The sequence below is a fragment of the Procambarus clarkii genome, chromosome 65 (assembly GCF_040958095.1).
Source record: "Procambarus clarkii isolate CNS0578487 chromosome 65, FALCON_Pclarkii_2.0, whole genome shotgun sequence".
NCBI classification, from domain to species: Eukaryota; Metazoa; Arthropoda; class Malacostraca; order Decapoda; family Cambaridae; genus Procambarus; species Procambarus clarkii.
The window spans coordinates 30,668,916-30,686,606 of record NC_091214.1 but is presented as its reverse complement, the minus strand read 5'-3'; positions in this window follow the sequence as shown (position 1 = coordinate 30,686,606).

Genomic DNA, 17,691 nt, shown 5'->3' with positions numbered 1-17,691 from the left:
TTGAGAAAACAGTATGGCATTGAATCATCGTGGTAAAACAATTGTATTATTGACACGACGAGTATAATCGACGTAGTTTTTATATTTGTTGCCGGTCGAACGCATCCTAATGTGACGTTTTATACTTATGTTCTTCTAGAACATTCTATTGCGAACACATTGGTACAAAAATGAAATACGTACATCGAAAAATAATGTCAGAACAGTGACAAGAGTATACACTTTTAAATATGGCCGCTCGATCGCCGATACACTAATTTCATTTGGGGAAATTTATTTTTTCATACGCCGTTTCGTGACAATTATTTATATCTGATATAAATGTTGCAAAAGAAGTTTAGGATTAAGTAACATATTACACATTAAAAAAAATGAATACATTAATACCTAAACAGTTTGTAAATACAGTGATAAATTGTGCCAAACATTACACAATATTATTTACTAAGAAGCGTATGACAACTCAAAACGGCATGATTTCAACAGGATTTTTTATAGTTGTCAAAAAACTCTGATTTTAATTATCACGTATTTGTCACAATGTATTTTATATAATTATGAGGCAGTGGAACGACCAAATTGTTCTGTATTATAAATGTATAATATTTGCTTATTGCTTATTTGCGGAGACTGCTTATTGAGCAGTCTCTGTGGTGTAGTGGTAAGACACTCGCCTGGCGTTCCGCGAGCGCTATGTCATGGGTTCGTATCCTGGCCGGGGAGGATTTACTGGGCGCAATTCCTTAACTGTAGCCTCTGTTTAACGCAACAGTAAAATGTGTACTTGGATGAAAAAACGATTCTTCGCGGCAGGGGATCGTATTCCAGGGACCATAGGATTAAGGACTTGCCCGAAACGCTACGCGTACTAGTGGCTGTACAAGAATGTAACAACTCTTGTATATATCTCCAAAAAAAAAAAAAAAAAATATATATATAATGCTAAATTTCTATATACATAACAGTAAAATAATGACCACCTACATTTAAGGATAACTAGGAAATAGTAACTGGAAACTTTATTTGAACGAAAATTCAATACCAAATTTCTTAGATGTTTTTCTTAATATAAAGATCAACAGTAACGAATCTTATTCATTATGGACAAATTAACAAAAAAAAAAAACATAATTTTCATTGAGGACCATGTATTAGAGCATACTTAGTCACTTGTATATTAAAAGTATTGTGTTTTTTTAAACATTGGGGTTGTAAACAAACAGAACGGCCTACCCGAAAAGTCGTAACATAAGGAGTTGTACATGTTTGCTAATTTATTATTTGATAAATGATTACTACTAATTTACGACGACTATAAAGGTTTCCCATTAGTTAAATTACTGTAGTGTGACTAAATGCTACTACAAAACATATATAAATCGTGGGAAAGTCACAATGACCAGCGACATTAAAGCATGAAAGACTAAATAATAACAGGAAACTGTCGGCGAACGAAAAATTCATTTCCAAATTTATTAGATGTTTTCCTAAATATAAAGATCGATAGGCTGGAATTTTCTGGATTATGGCCTAATTAAGGCAAAAATATATATATTTTTAATTGAAGAACAAATATCAGAACATAGTCAGTGAGTTATAGAATAATAAGAGTGTGGTATTTCATTGTATAACAAGAGATAGTCCATGGAAGCGAAAATAGACGTAGTTTAACACAAAATTACGTCCAAAAACAGCTGTAGAGTCAAATGGCAACTGTTGACGTTCTTTTTAAGAGGACAGGTTGAACCAGGAACCACTGGAAGAGTTTGAGATTACCAGCGGGGAAGTAAGGAAGTGTTCACTAGAGTTGGAAGTGACAAAGGCTATAGGCCTAGATGGAATCTCCCCTTGGATACTAAAGGAAGGAGCAGAAGAACTGTGCCTCCCACTCTACATAGTGTATAACAAATCACTGGCAACAGGGGAACTGCCAGAAATTTGGAAAGCAGCTAACGTAGTCCCGATATACAAGAAAGGGGATAGACAGGAGGCACTGAATTACAGGCCAGTGTCCCTAACTTGCATACTATGCAAGACGATGGAGAAGATTGTGCAAAGAAAGCTAGTGGAGCACCTGGAGTGAAAGAACTTTGTAACAAAGCATCAACATGGATTCAGGGATGGCAGGTCCTGCCTCACAGGTTTACTTGAATTCTACGATCAGGCAACAAAAATAAGGCAAGAAAGAGAAGGGTGGGCAGACTGCATATTTTTGGATTGTCAGAAAGCCTTTGATACAGTGCCACACAAGAGTCTAATGAAAAAATTGGAGATGCAGGCTGGAGTGAAAGAGAAGGTACTCCGTTGGATACAGGAGTACCTAAGTAACAGGAGACAACGAGTCAGTGTGAGGGGTGAGGTCTCAGATTGGTGAGACGTTACGAGTGGAGTACCGCAGGGGTCGGTCCTTGGACCTATACTGTTTCTGATATATGTAAATGATCTCCCAGAGGGTATAGAATCGTTTCTCTCAATGTTTGCCGATGATGCAAAAATTATGAGGAGGAATGAAACTGAGGACGATAGTAAGAGGCTACAAGATGACCTAGACACACTGAGGGAATGGTCCAACAAATGGCTGTTGAAGTTCAACCCGAGTAAATGCAAAGTAATGAAAATAGGCAGTGGAAATAGGAGGCCAGATACAGGATACAGAATAGGAGATGAAGTACTTAATGAAACGAACAGAGAGAAAGATCTAGGAGTTGATATCACACCAAACCTGTCTCCTGAAGCCCACATAAAAAGAATAACGTCTGCGGCATATGCGAGGCTGGCTAACATCAGAACAGCGTTCAGGAACCTGTGTAAGGAATCATTCAGAATCTTGTACACCACATATGTAAGACCAATCCTGGAGTATACGGCCCCAGCATGGAGCCCGTACCTTGTCAAACACAAGACGAAGCTGGAAAAACTCCAAAGGTATGCCACTAGACTAGTCCCAGAACTAAGAGGCATAAGTTACGAGGAAAGGCTGCGGGAAATGCATCTTACGACACTGGAAGACAGAAGAGTAAGGGGAGACATGATCACAGCCTACAAAACCCTCAGAGGAATCGACCGGGTAAACAAGGATAAACTATTCAACACTGGTGGGACGCGAACAAGGGGACACAGGTGGAAACTGAGTACCCACATGAGCCACAGAAACGTTAGAAGGAACTTTTTTAGTGTCAGAGTAGTTAACGGATGGAATGCATTAGGCAGTGATGTGGTGGAGGCAGACTCCATACACAGTTTTAAATGTAGATATGATAGAGCCCAGTAGGCTAGAATCTGTACACCAGTTGATTGACAGTTGAGAGGTGGGACCAAAGAGCCAAAGCTCAACCCCCACAAGCACAAATAGGTGAGTACAAATAGGTGAGTACACACACACACACATGATGTGTGTGTGTGACATGATGACATGATGGACTACATCACGCAGAAGTGTAAGGACGCAGCAGACAAGTTTGTCACAGTCCAAAAGGAAAACAATGAAATGAGGATGAGAAACCCATGGCTTAATCAGAGATTTAGGCTAGCTAAGCAGCAAAGTAAAAGAGCCTGGAGAAACTATGGAAATAACAGGACAATTGAGAGCAGAGAAAGATACCAGAGTGCCAGCAATGAAAATGTCAGGTAAAGAAGAGAGGCAGAAAGACAATACGAAAATGACATCGCAAGACAATACAAAAATGACATCACAAGGCAATACGAAAATGACATCGCAAGCGACTCAACGTAAATTGCTGCACAGCCACATCAGGAGAAAAACAACAGTAAAGGAACAGGTAATGAAATTAAAGATAGGGGCAGACGGATTCACTACAAACGACAAGGAAGTGTGCGAGGAACTGAATAAGAAATTCCAGGAGGTCTTCACTTTAGAGCAAGGGGAAGGTCCAGAGATAAGAGAGGGAATAGTTAACCAGGAACCACAAGAAAAGTTTGAGATTACCAGTGGGGAAGTAAGGAAGCTTCTACTAGAGTTGGATGTGACAAAGTAAGTAAGTAATTATCAAAAGAAGGCACCAAACCGGGAAGGCTATGTAGCACCATCAAATACGCAAAATAATCAGAGGGCGCTAAATATCACCAAGGATGCCAATACGAGAACAAAAACGCATAAGGCGAACGATATCAAAAGTATCCGAGTCACCAAGAATTCTATCGAGGGACAGGTGACCGCGAGGGGCGGTCGGAAAGCAAGACACACGCTCGTCCTGGAAGTCAGGACATTCAAGAAGGACATGCACGACCGTAAGAGGGACAATGCAACTAGGACAATAAGGAGCAGGGCGGCGCTCCATCAAGTGACCATGGGTTAAGCGAGTATGGCCAATACGCAACCTCGCCAGAGCTGTTTCCCACCGCCGGTGACGGTGGAAGGAGGACGGCCACGAGGAAACACAACATTTAAGAGTACGTAGCTTGTTACCAGTAACAGACAACCAAGAAGCCTGCCAACGGGTAAGGACTGAGGAATGGATAACTGGGTAAAAGTCGGAATACGGAATGCCTTTACGAGAGATGGGACAAGAGCGGACAGCTTCCTTAGCGGCAGCATCCGCACGCTCATTTAAAGACACACCAATATGGCTGGGAACCCAACAAAACTCAACCGACATAAATTTACTGTGAACGAGAAACAGCCAATGCTGGATCTCGACAACTACTGGATGAACCGGATTAAAGGACCCGAGAGCCATGAGGGCACTACGAGAGTCAACAACAACCACAAAGGAAGACTGACAACGAGAAAGCAGGAGACGAAGAGCATAGAGAATAGCATAAAGTTCTGCTGTAAAGATGCTAGTCTCTGGAGGCAAGCGACACATATAAGTGCGATCAGGAAAAACAACAGAGTAGCCAACACCGTCCGCTGACTTAGATCCATCGGTGAAGACAGAAACGGAGCGGGAGTGAGAAGAAAAGTGCTCGAGAAAAAGGCGTTTTAGAACCGTAGGAGGGGTAAAAGCTTTAGTGATACGGGTCAAGGAAGTACAAAACCGCGGAAGAGGGACCCTCCACGGGGGCAAAGAAGGAACAACACGAGGAGAAACATCAGAAATACGAACGGAGAGAGAATCCTGTAGGCGAGATAACCGGACAGAAAGAGGGAGGTGGTGAAGAGGAACAGGAACCGCAGGAGGGGTAAAAGTTAAAGCACGACAGAGGCGAGAGGAAGGATGTTGCAAGGACCGCGCTAGATAGCGAAGACAGTAGCGATCACGGCGGTCCTGGAGAGACAGGAAGCCAGTGTCAACATACAAGCTAAGGATGGGAGTCGAACGAAAGGCACCAGAACTGAGGCGCAACCCAGTATGGTGCAAAGCATCAAGACGGCGAAGAGTAGAAGGAGAAGCAGACGAGTAAGCAGGGCAACCATAATCGAGCTTAGACAGGACGAGAGAGGAATGTAAAGCAAGGAGAGTGCGCCTATCTGCCCCCCAAGAAGTATGGGACAAGACCCGAAGGAGGGCAAGGGCCTTAGAGCACTCAACACGGAGGTAAGAGATATGGGGAGACCAAGACAAACGAGTGTCAAGGAATAACCCCAAAAGCTTCGCGGAATCTTTGTATTCAAGGGGATGACCATAAAGTGACAAAGAGGGACGAAGAACAACCCGTTTCCGCGTAAAAGTCATGGCACAAGTCTTAGAAGTAGAGAACTTGAAGCCATGACCTGTGGCCCAAGACGACACAGCATCAATTGCAAGTTGAAGCCGGCGTTGAAGGAGAGGCGAATCATCACCCTGACAACAAAGGGTAAGATCATCGACATAGAGAGCGGAGAAGACACCAGAAGGAAGAGAGGAAAGAAGACCATTGAGGGCAACAAGAAAAAGAGTAGTGCTCAGAACACTACCCTGGGGCACACCTTCGTATTGCTGAAAAGAGGGAGAGAGAGCGGTACCAAGGCGCACCCGAAAGGAACGACGAGAGAGGAAGCTGCGGAGAAAGAGAGGGAGATGACCACGAAGGCCAAAAGAATGAAGTTGAGATAGGATATGATAACGCCAAGTGGTGTCGTAAGCCTTTTCTAGGTCAAAAAAGGACGGCAACAGCGGAGGTCTTCGCAGCAAAAGCAGTACGAATATAGACCTCCAAGTTCACCAGGACATCTGTCGTGCTGCGGCACTTGCGGAAACCAAATTGAGAAGGGGAGAGGAGGTGATGGTGTTCCAGGAACCACATCAGACGAACGTTAACCATACGTTCAAAGAGTTTGCAGACACAACTTGTGAGAGCAATAGGGCGAAAGTCCTTAGGGGAAGTACCCAGAGACCCCGGTTTGCGAACAGGGAGGACAACGGCATCGAGCCAGTCCTCAGGGACTGACGACGACTCCCAGATCCGATTATACAGACTCAGTAAATACTGAGACGTGCTCGGAGGGAGATGGCGAAGCATCTCATAATGAATACCATCGGAGCCCGCCGCCGTAGAACCGCAGAGGGCCAGGGCAGAACGAAGTTCAGAGAGAGAGAAGGGATCATTATAGGGAAGCTGAAGATGAGTGCAGAAATCTAAAGGACGAGACTCAAGGACAGGTTTACGAAGAAGGAAAGATTGGGGAAGATGAAGACCAGAGCTAACAGAAGAAAAGTGGGAACCCAGTTCGGAAGCGACCTGCAACGGGTCCGCCACAAGAGTATCATGGAGGTGAAGGACCGGTGAAACATCGGGAACGAACTTACCCGCTATCTTGCGGATACGCTTCCAGATCTGGGCCAGAGGGGTCTCAGACGTAATTGTTGAGACACAAGATGCCCAACATTCACGTTTAGCCGTACGGATGGCCCTACGGGCCACCGCACTCGCTTTCCGAAAGAAAAGAAAAGAATCGGTCGTCTGCCTACGGCGGTGCCTCTTCCAGGCTGCACGCTTACAGCGGACAGCCCGAGCACAGTCCGCATTCCACCAGGGAACGCACTTCCGTGGACCCCGAGAGGAAGAGCGAGGAATAGAGCGGAGGGCAGCGTTGAAGACAGTGTCATGAAAAAGGAGGAGAGCGTGAGAGAGAGGCAGAAGGGAGAGGTCAGGGAGAGCAGCAATGAGGGTAAATAGGGTCCAGTCAGCCTTAGCAAACTGCCACCTAGGGAAAGAGAGGGAAGGGCGAAAAGAGAAAAAGGAAACAAGGATGGGGAAATGATCACTTCCATGGAGGTCATCAAGAACCTGCCACGTGAAATCTAAGTAAAGAGAAGAAGAGCAGAGAGAAAGATCAAGACAAGAAAGGGTGCGAGTCCGACAGCCCAAATGAGTGGGCTCACCAGAATTCACAAGAGACAGGGAAGAAGAGAGGAGAAACGGCTCAAGGAGGCGACCCCGGGTATTCGTCAGAACGTCACCCCAAAGAGAATGACGACAATTGAAGTCACCCAGCAGGAGCACAGGCTCTGGCAAGGAGTCCAGGAGGTGTTTCAAATCAGGAAGAGAGAGCGGGACACTCGGGGGGAGATAAATGGAACAAACTGTGTACCATTTCCCCACAAAGATACGAGCAGCAGAACAATGGAGAGGCGAAGGAAAAATTAAAGGAACAAAGGGAACATCAGCCCGAATCAAAAGAGCAGAAGAATTAGAAGCCCCAGCAATGGCAGGGGGGGGGAGAGAAAGGAATAGCCACGAAAACGACCAGGACGAGCACCAAGCATTGGCTCCTGGAGACAGACACAAAGGGGCGAAAACCGCGAAATCAGAAGTTGGAGTTCGAGAAAATTGGCGTAATAACCTCGAACGTTCCATTGAAGAATGGACAACGACGAGAAGAGAAAGGACAAAAACAGAGAACAAGGAAGAAACAAAGGCGAAAGAGCAACAGAGCACGTTAAAGAATATCAGGGTCGGGATCAGGGTCAGCAAAGTCAGGGTTAGGGGGCATGGGTAAACTGAGCAAAGACGGAGGGAAGGAAACGGGAGAACAGAGCAGAGGTGGGCGGGCAGGGTCTGGAGGAGGAGGAGGAGGAGGACGAAGAGGAGGAGACAACGGAGAGGAGCCGTCAAGGACAGCAGCAGGAGGAGGGGGAGTAGAAAGAGGGGAGCGCACCCCAGCAAGAGCAGCAACCGAAAGGGAAGCAGGGGCCAAAGAAACCTCCATAGCAGGAACAGGGGGCGCAAGCACTGAAACGGGAGGGGAAGGAGCAACAGAGCCAGAAGGAGGAGCTGAGGAAGAAAGCGAAGCCTTCTTACCCGCCGGGGAAGAGGAAGGAGAGGAGCCAGGCTTACGCTTCTGACTTAAAGAGACCGGTGTCCCAGCAACTACGTACCGGGCAACGGATTCCAGTGTCTCAACAGGAGAAGCCGAACGAGAGCACACACGACGGCCGTTAGGAGAGCGATGGACATCCGCCCGCACCGACAGGCGGTAGGGAGAGCCAATAGATGGAGGAAGAGGATGGGAAGGAGGATCGGAGGGGGACGAGGAAGAAGACACGACAGACCGGGTAGAAAGAAGGGGAACCCCAGACAGAGGACCAGGAGGAGGATCCTTCGGGAGAGAGCCCAAAGGAACAGAGGGGGCAGTGGGCGCATCAGGGTCCAAGGCCCGGAAACGGTTGTGAGTCTGAGGAAGGCGGGAAGGACGAGGAGAGGAAGAGCGCAACACGCGAGCATAAGAGATATTAGCATAAGGCGGGAGCCGGCGAACCTGGCGCCTCGCCTCAGGAAAAGATAAACGCTCCCGGTGCTTCAGGTTGAGGACGGCTGCCTCAAGCTTGTAATGGACACACGCACGGGAGAAGGTAGGATGGGCCTCACCGCAGTTGAGGCAACGAGCCTGGGGAGAAGTGCACTCCGACTTAGAGTGACCTTCGCCACCACACAAAGGACAGAGAGAGACAGTCCCGGAGCAGCGGAGGGCACCATGCCCAAACCTCCAGCACTTGTTGCAGAGCCGAGGAGAAGGAATGTACTCCTGGACAGAGCACCTGGAACCAGCAAGAATGACAGAGGGTGGAAGGGTCCTACCATCAAAGGTAATCTTCACAACCCGGAGGGGTTGACGGCGACTACCACGAGGGGGACGAGTAAACGTGTCCACCTGGAGAATAAAATGGCCCTGGGCAGCGAGGATATGGCGAATATCGTCGTGGCAGTCGCGCAGGTCCCGAACACCGGTTGCAACATGGGGCGGGAGCAAAATAGTGCCAACACTGGCATTCAACCGAGCGTTCTTCGAGACCCGAACGGGGGTCTCGCCAAGGCAGGATAAGGCAGCCAAGCGGGAAGCAGCATCCTGAGAAGGAGCAGCAACGACACGTGTACCGAGACGAGTGGGGTTGAAAGTAATGGAGGCATCCACGGAATCAATGAGATGTCGATGAAGGGAGAAATCGTCAGGAGGCGCAGAATCAAGAGGGAGGAGATCAAAATATTTGGCCCACGAAGCGGGACCAAACAAGGTTTGATAGGTAGCAGAACTGGAAGGAATCGAGCGAGGGCGGCCGTGACGAGGACGGCGGTGAGAACCCCCAGAGAGAGAGGGGTTAAAAGGCGCAGTAGTTACAACTAGAGAAGGAGCCGCGCCAGGGGACGAGGTAGTCACCACTGGGGGCTTGGGGCTCGACCCAACCACAGAGGAGGGAGGGGAGCCAGGGGAAGGAGTCAGAGAGGCCAAAGGAGGAGCAAGGTCGGGGCCCAATGCAGCGGAGGCTACAGAGCCCGGTCTTCCAATACGGACCGACTCGGGGGCTTGGTCGCCCACCCCACGAGCCTGAGAAGGTAAGCCAGAAGAAGCCGAAACAGGGGTTATCATCTTGACGAAATGAAGAATTCACTCACGAATGTGCCCCCACACCCACCATGGAGCCACAATTAGAGGCAGGACACCCAACAAGAAGCTATCGCCGATCTTGTCGGGGCCTCCTAGGGGTGCGTCGTGAGTATACGCCCCACAAACGCCACTTCAAGAAACCTACAGTCCGTCGAGATCGGGTTCAGTGACGAAGTGGGGATTGACAATAAAAGGTTCCCCTCGCTCTCGACGTCGGGTACTGCAGTTCTACGGGTGCATGAGTATGCCTCCTCAAGCACCCGGGCGTCAAAATAGAAGAAGTCCATGGAAGAACCAGAACGAGCAAAAGGTCGGCAGGAAACGGCAAGCAGATAGGAGAAGAGGGGGGAGAAAAACGAAACAGAAGGAAAAGGAAAAGATGCCCAGCAAAATTGGAGAGGACGGCAGCAGGAGCACAAGGCTAGAAAAGGACAGAGGACTGTCCCAAGGAGCATCACACTCCGGCAGCCGCCCACTAAGCCCCCACATGGCGACAACGAGCTGAGCGGGGAGGGGGTGGATGTGACAAAGACTATAGGCCCAGATGGAATCTCCCCTTGAATACTAAGGGAAAGAGCAGATGCACTGTGCCTGCCACTCTCCATAGTGTATAACAAATCACTGGCAACAGGAGAACTGCCAAGAATTTGGAAAGCGGTGTTATGGTGCCCTCTCCTATTTCTTCCATTTGCCCACTTTAAGAGTCATATCAGCTCTCCCTTCTGATTCTCTGAGGTTCAGGGAGTCTATTGATATATGTGGCGACCAGACCGGCTGCCAGTTAAGGGAGAAAGTTATATTATAAGTTGTAAGTAAGGGGAAATTGGCGCCCTGATATAAAATGAAAGAGTATCCCCTAATGCAGATATGACGTTTTGGAAGGGACACTAGCCGATCGCGGATTGGCCGACTTAGGTCGCGGGCGACCAATCAGGGCCCGCCCTGACGTCACCGAGTGCCCCGGGCGGCGCCAACGTCAGAGTTGACCTGACCTTGGAAGCGAGAGGATGCACCTCGGTCAGCTCTCAAGGATTTGAGGCTCTACAAGCCTTTCTTAGTGGATTAGTGCTGGCTATCGCAGCCCATCTTACGTATTGTAGACCCCGCGCTTCTAGGAAGCAAAAAGGAACCAAGTTTATTGAGCAAAAGAGTGCCAAACTTGGAAAATATTCGGCGACGACGCTGGGCAGCGACGCTGGACGTTGAGGGCCTGGAAAGGTGTGGCGGGCAAGCCTAGCTGTGACCGGGTCACATCCACTGAGGGTTTTGGAAGGACGACACCGTTCCTAGAACAAGGAGCAACGCCTTGTGGAAGGGGCGAGTGTGGGAAAATAGTGATTAGCTCAGAGCCCATCGATGAACCAGGATTGGGGTAGCTGAATCTCAGGGATTGGAACGGCGACGACGCGAAGGCTCCACGACACCTGAGGACCTGTGGAACGTTCCTGGATCGTCAAGGATCGACTCAGGAAGCGTTGGAATCTCACACCATCGAGGGACAGGCTTCGTGAGCCAGGAATGTAAGGTAGATCATTTTCCCTCCCATTACCCCTTGTGTGAGTAGGCTAGTTAGGCCACAATATTTACTTATGTATGTGGCAATAGGACATTAATACTTTAGTAGTAGAATAGGCTGCAAGGCAGCTTGTGTCCAGGACTGTCAGAGGGGACAGTGTGTATGGATGGCAGGACAGTGAAGAAGAGGCGCCGACGTGGTGAAGAGGCCCTCCTGTGAGAGAGTGTGGGACTCCTGTCTTTCTGCCCAGGTGAAGGAGTGTTGGAGGTCGTGGAAGAAGAGGCTGACGATCTCCAGACTTATTATCCTTATTTTCATATTCACGTATTACTTGTGATTGTATGTGTGATCATGTAATTTGCATCAGTAAATTCACACATTTTATCACCGTGTTTAAGTGTACCTCCATTTATAATATTTCTCTATGAGCATGCACAAAGGTTATCATAGTACCACCTAGGGAACACTACGTTCTCTATAGAAGTTCTTATTGCCTGGAGAGTGGTAAAGACAGCACGGACCAATATAAAAGTGTACCCTTAGCCATCCGATCAGTATCAGTGCCTGAATGGTGGCAACTAGTAACGTGGTGGCTAGAGAGAGGTAAAGCCACACAGACCTTCCTGGGAGAGTACCCTTGGCCGACAGTCTAGTAGCAGATCTATGGGAGTAGCAATCTTCTGGCTACAAACAATATATAATACACCCACTGAACTGCATTGCTGGGGTGCAGATATAATAACCCAGCTGGCGACCTTGTTAAGAAGAAGATAGAGAAGACAGGCAGGAAAGGAGTTCCTGCAACCTTTTTGTCTGGCAGGCAAGACTCAGGGAGGTTATTGTTATAAGGTGAGCCTGAGTCTTCCTTCACTCCTCCACGGGTCTAGGCCGGAACTGTTAACAGCAGTTTCCCCATGTTTGACTGAAGGGCTTCCAGGGTGAATCAGTGGCACACCTTTTGTGGTGGAAGCAAAGACCTGCGGAGGTGGGCATTGTTGGTCCTCTCCTGTGTGACCAAGGAGACTCCGGTGAATCCCGGGAGTCGGATCGGGCTGAGTAATCGGCCTTTTGAACCCCTAGCAGCTGAGTGCTAGCAGAGCCCCGCCCCCCCCCCCCGGTGACAGCGGGGGGGGGGCAAGTCAAGGAGGGGGTTTGTAAGTCCCTAACTTGCATACCATGCAAGCTGATGGAGAAGATTGTGCGTAAAAAATTAGTGGAACATCTGGAGCTAAAGAACTTTGAACAACAGCATCAACATGGGTTTAGGGATAGCAAGTCCTGCATCAAAGAATTAATTGCATTTTTCGACCAGGCAAGAAAGAGAGGGGTGGGCAGACTGTATATTTTTGGACCGCGAGGGGCGGTCGGAAAGCAAGACACACGCTCGTCCTGGAAGTCAGGACATTCAAGAAGGTCATGCACGACCGTAAGAGGGACAATGCAACTAGGACAATAAGGAGCAGGGCAGCGCTCCATCAAGTGACCATGGGTTAAGCGAGTATGGCCAATACGCAACCTCGCCAGAGCTGTTTCCCATCGCCGGTTACGGTGGTAGGAGGACGGCCACGAGGAAACACAACATTTAAGAGTACGTAGTTTGTTACCAGTAACAGACAACCAAGAAGCCTGCCAACGGGTAAGGACGGAGGAATGGATAACCGGGTAAAAGTTGGAATACGGAATACCTTTACGAGAGATGGGACAAGAGCGGACAGCTTCCTTGGCGGCAGCATCCGCACGCTCATTTAAAGACACACCAATATGGCTGGGAACCCAACAAAACAACCGACTTAAATTTACTGTGAACGAGAAACAGCCAATGCTGGATCTCGACAACAACTGGATGAACCGGATTAAAGGACCCGAGAGCCATGAGGGTACTACGAGAGTCAACAACAACTACAAAGGAAGACTGACAACGAGAAAGCAGGAGACGAAGAGCAGAGAGAATAGCATTAAGCTCCGCTGTAAAGATGCTAGTCTCCGGAGGTAAGTGACACATATAAGTGCGATCAGGAAAAACAACAGAGTAGCCAACACCGTCTGAAGACTTAGACCCATCGGTGAAGACAGAAACGGAGCGGGAGTGAGAAGAAAAGTGCTCAAGGAAAAGGCGTTTCAGAACCGTAGGAGGGGTAAAAGCTTTAGTGATACAGGTCAAGGATGTACAAAACCGCGGAAGAGGGACTCTCCACGGGGGCAAAGAAGGAACAACACGAGGAGAAACATTAGAAATACGAACGGAAAGAGAATCCTGTAGGCGAGATAACTGGACAGAATGAGGGAGGTGGTGAAGAGGAAAAGGAACCGCAGGAGGGGTAAAAGTTAAAGCATGACAGAGGCGAGAGGAAGGATGTTGTAAGGACCGCGCAAGATAGCGAAGATGTAATGACCCTGATTGTAATACCTCGCCTTGTATCTATCTCGACCGCGCACTCCGCTACTACCACTGAGCTAACCGTGCAATCTCCGCTCTTTCTATGGTAATAACAGATGCTATACCGATCATATAAGATGTTAACACTCGGGCCGTCATACGAAGACGTAAACCAGTACACAGAGGAAGGAGAGAGAGAGGAAGAGGGAGGCAGAGCGAGAGGAGAGAGAGAGGAGAGCGAGAACGAGAGCAAGGGAGGGAGAACGAGAGCGAGTGAGGGCGAGGGAGAGTGAAACACTAGTGAGGGAGAGTGAGACAGAAAGATAGAGATAATCGTAGTCACAACCTATCGTATGAGTTACCGAGTGACGCTGCCACCACCCTGAGTTACCGGACAGGGGACCGGAGTGAGAGTCGTAGGTCTTGCAGATGGAGTAACCTACCAGGACAGGTGTAGGGGACAATTGAACGGTACAAGGATCCTGGCCTGACACTCGACTAATCCTGACCACTTGGGAACTATAGTGTACACAAGAATAAGGCGGGACACACCAACACTAATACCTCAACACGGAAGACGAACGGGGGGAGGAGTACTGAATAATTAAGAGCACTAGGTCACTAGGGCAAAGGGGACGGTAGGCCCAATATCTCTAAAGCAAGGAACCATTAATACACATTTAATAACACTTAATATCTGACTTTATTTGAAATAATTAAATAAGACACTCCCTAACTATATTCCCTACTAGAGGCCAAGGGTACTGAATGAGGTGCTTTAGTACAAGAGAGCCGTACTTACTCGTATGTTGTTCCACAGTTTCCCTGGAGATGATGTTCTTTCCCAGAGTCCACACACACCTCCCTACTGGGCTGTGCCCACTCAACTGACTCTCCTGATCTACTGCTCCTCAGCTGAACATGAGGGTTTTGCATTTGTTGTTTAGGGGTTAATCCCTGAAGATTACCATGACGGCATCAATTCTGACCTCTTTGTGATTCGATGACCGTTGACCTGACTCTATGGCTAACTTATACAGAGGTGTAACTTTTACATTGTCTGCCGCCGCCTGTCTGGCGCCTGTGGGTTGTTCATCCTCCACGTGGCCTGTTCATGCTGTTATGATGTTCATGTACTATGTACTGCTCTCTTGTTACAAAGACAGTAGCGATCACGGCAGTCCTGGAGAGACAGGAAGCCAGTGTCAACATACAAGCTTAGGACGGGAGTCGAACGAAAGGCACCAGAACTGAGGCGCAACCCAGTATGGTGTAAAGCATCAAGACGGCGAAGAGTAGAAGGAGAAGCAGACGAGAAAGCAGGGCAACCATAATCGAGCTTAGACAGGACGAGAGAGGAATGTAAAGCAAGGAGAGTGCGCCTATCTGCCCCCAAGAAGTATGGGACAAGACCCGAAGGATGGTAAGGGCCTTAGAGCACTCAACACGGAGGTAAGAGATATGGGGAGACCAAGACAAACGAGGAATATTCCTTGACAAACGTGTCAAGGAATAACCCCAAAAGCTTCGTGGAATCTTTGTACGCTAGGGGATGACCATAAAGTGACAAAGAGGGACGAAGAACGACCCGTTTCCGTGCAAAAGTCATAGCACAAGTCTTAGAAGTAGAGAACTTGAAGCCATGATCGGTGGCCCAAGACGACACGGCATCAATTTCAAGTGGAATCCGGCGCTGAAGGAGAGGCGAATCATCACCCTGATAGCAAAGAGTAACATCATCGACATAGAGAGTGGAGAAGACACCTGAAGGAAGAGAGGAAAGAAGACCATTGAGGGCAACCAGAAAAAGAGTAGTGCTCAGAACACTACCCTGGGGCACACCTTCGTATTGCTGAAAAGAGGCAGAGAGAGCGGTACTAAGGCGCACCCGAAAAGAACGACGAGAGAGGAAGCTGCGGAGAAAGAGAGGGAGATGATCACGAAGGCCAAAAGAATGAAGTTGAGATAGAATATGATATCGCCAAGTGGTGTCGTAAGCCTTTTCCAGGTCAAAAAAGGACGGCAACAACGGAGGTCTTCGCAGCAAAAGCAGTACGAATATAGACCTCCAAGTTCACCAGGACATCTGTCGTGCTGCAGCACTTGCGGAAACCAAATTGAGAAGGAGAGAGGAGGTTATGGTGTTCCAGGAACCACGTCAGACAAATGTTAACCATACGTTCAAAGAGTTTACAGACACTACTTGTGAGGGCAATAGGGCGAAAGTTCTTAGGGGAAGTACCTAGAGACCCCGGTTTGCGAACAGGGAGGACAACGGCATCGAGCCAGTCCTCAGGGACTGACGACGACTCCCAGATCCGATTATACAGACTCAGTAAATACTGAGACGTGCACGGAGGGAGATGGCGAAGCATCTTATAATGAATACCATCGGAGCCCACCGCCGTAGAACCGCAGAGGGCCAGGGCAGAACGAAGTTCAGAGAGAGAGAGAAGGGATCATTATAGGGAAGCTGAAGACGAGCGCAGAAATCTAAAGGACGAGACTCAAGGATAGGTTTACGAAGAAGGAAAGATTGGGGGAAGATGAAGACCAGAGCTAACAGAAGAAAAGTGGGAACCCAGTACGGAAGCGAAGCGACCTGCAACGGGTCCGCCACAAGAGTAACATGGAGGTGAAGTACCGGTGAAACATCGGGAACGAACTTACCCGCTATCTTGCGGATACGCTTCCAGATCTGGGGCAGACGAGTTTCGGACGTAATTGTTGAGACATAAGATGCCCAACATTCACGTTTAGCTGAACGGATGGCTTTATGGGCCACCGCACTCGCTTTCCGAAAGAAAAGAAAAGAATCGGTCGTCTGCCTACGGCGGTGCCTCTTCCAGGCTGCACGCTCACAGCGGACTGCTCGAGCACAGTCCGCATTCCACCAAGGAACGCACTTCCGTGGACCCCGAGAGGAAGAGCGAGGAATAGAGCGGAGGGCAGCGTCGAAGACAGTGTCATGAAAAAGGAGGAGAGCGAGATAGAGAGGCAGAAGGGTGAGGTCAGAGAGAGCAGCACTGAGGGTAAACAGGGTCCAGTCCGCCTTAGCAAACTGCCACCTAGGGAAAGAGAGGGAAGGGCAAAAAGAGAAAAAGGAAACAAGGGTGGGGAAATGATCACTGCAATGTAGGTCATCAAAAACTTGCCTCGTGAAATCTAAGTAAAGAGAAGAAGAGCAGAGAGAAAGATCAAGACAGGAAAGGGTGCGAGTCCGAGAGTCCAAATGAGTGGGCTCACCAGAATTCAGAAGAGACAGGGAAGAAGAGAGGAGAAACGGCTCAAGAAGGCGACCTCGGGTATTCATCAGAACATCACCCCAAAGAGAATGACGACAATTGAAATCACCCAGCAGGAGCACAGGCTCCGGCAAGGAGTCTAGGAGGTGTTTCAAATCAGGAAGAGAAAGCGGGACACTCGGGGGGAGATAAATGGAACAAACTGTGTACCATTTCCCCACAAAGATACGAGACGCAGAACAATGGAAAGGCGAAGAAAAATGTAAAGGAACAAAGGGAACATCAGCACGAATCAATAGAACAGAAGAATTAGGAGCCCCAGCAACGGCTGGGGCTGGGGGAGAGAAAGGAATAGCCACGAAAACGACCAGGACGAGCACCAAGCATCGGCTCCTGGAGACAGACACAAAGGGGCGAAAACCGCGAAATCAGAAGTAGGAGTTCGAGGAAACTGGCGTAATAACCTCGAACGTTCCATTGAAGAATAGACATCGACGAGAAGAGAAAGGACAGCAACAGAGAACAAGGAAGAAGCAAAGGCGAAAGAGCAACATAGCACGTTAAAGAATATCAGGGTCGGGATCAGGGTCAGCAAAGTCAGTGTTAGGGGGCATGGGTAAACTGAGCAAAGACGGAGGGAAGGAGGCGGGAGAACAGACCAGAGGTGGGTGGGCGGGGTCCGGAGGAGACAACGGAGGGGAGCAGTCAAGGACAGCAGCAAGAAGAGGGAGGTAGAAAGAGGGGAGTGCACCTCAGCAAGGCTAAAGAAACCTCCATAGCAGGAACA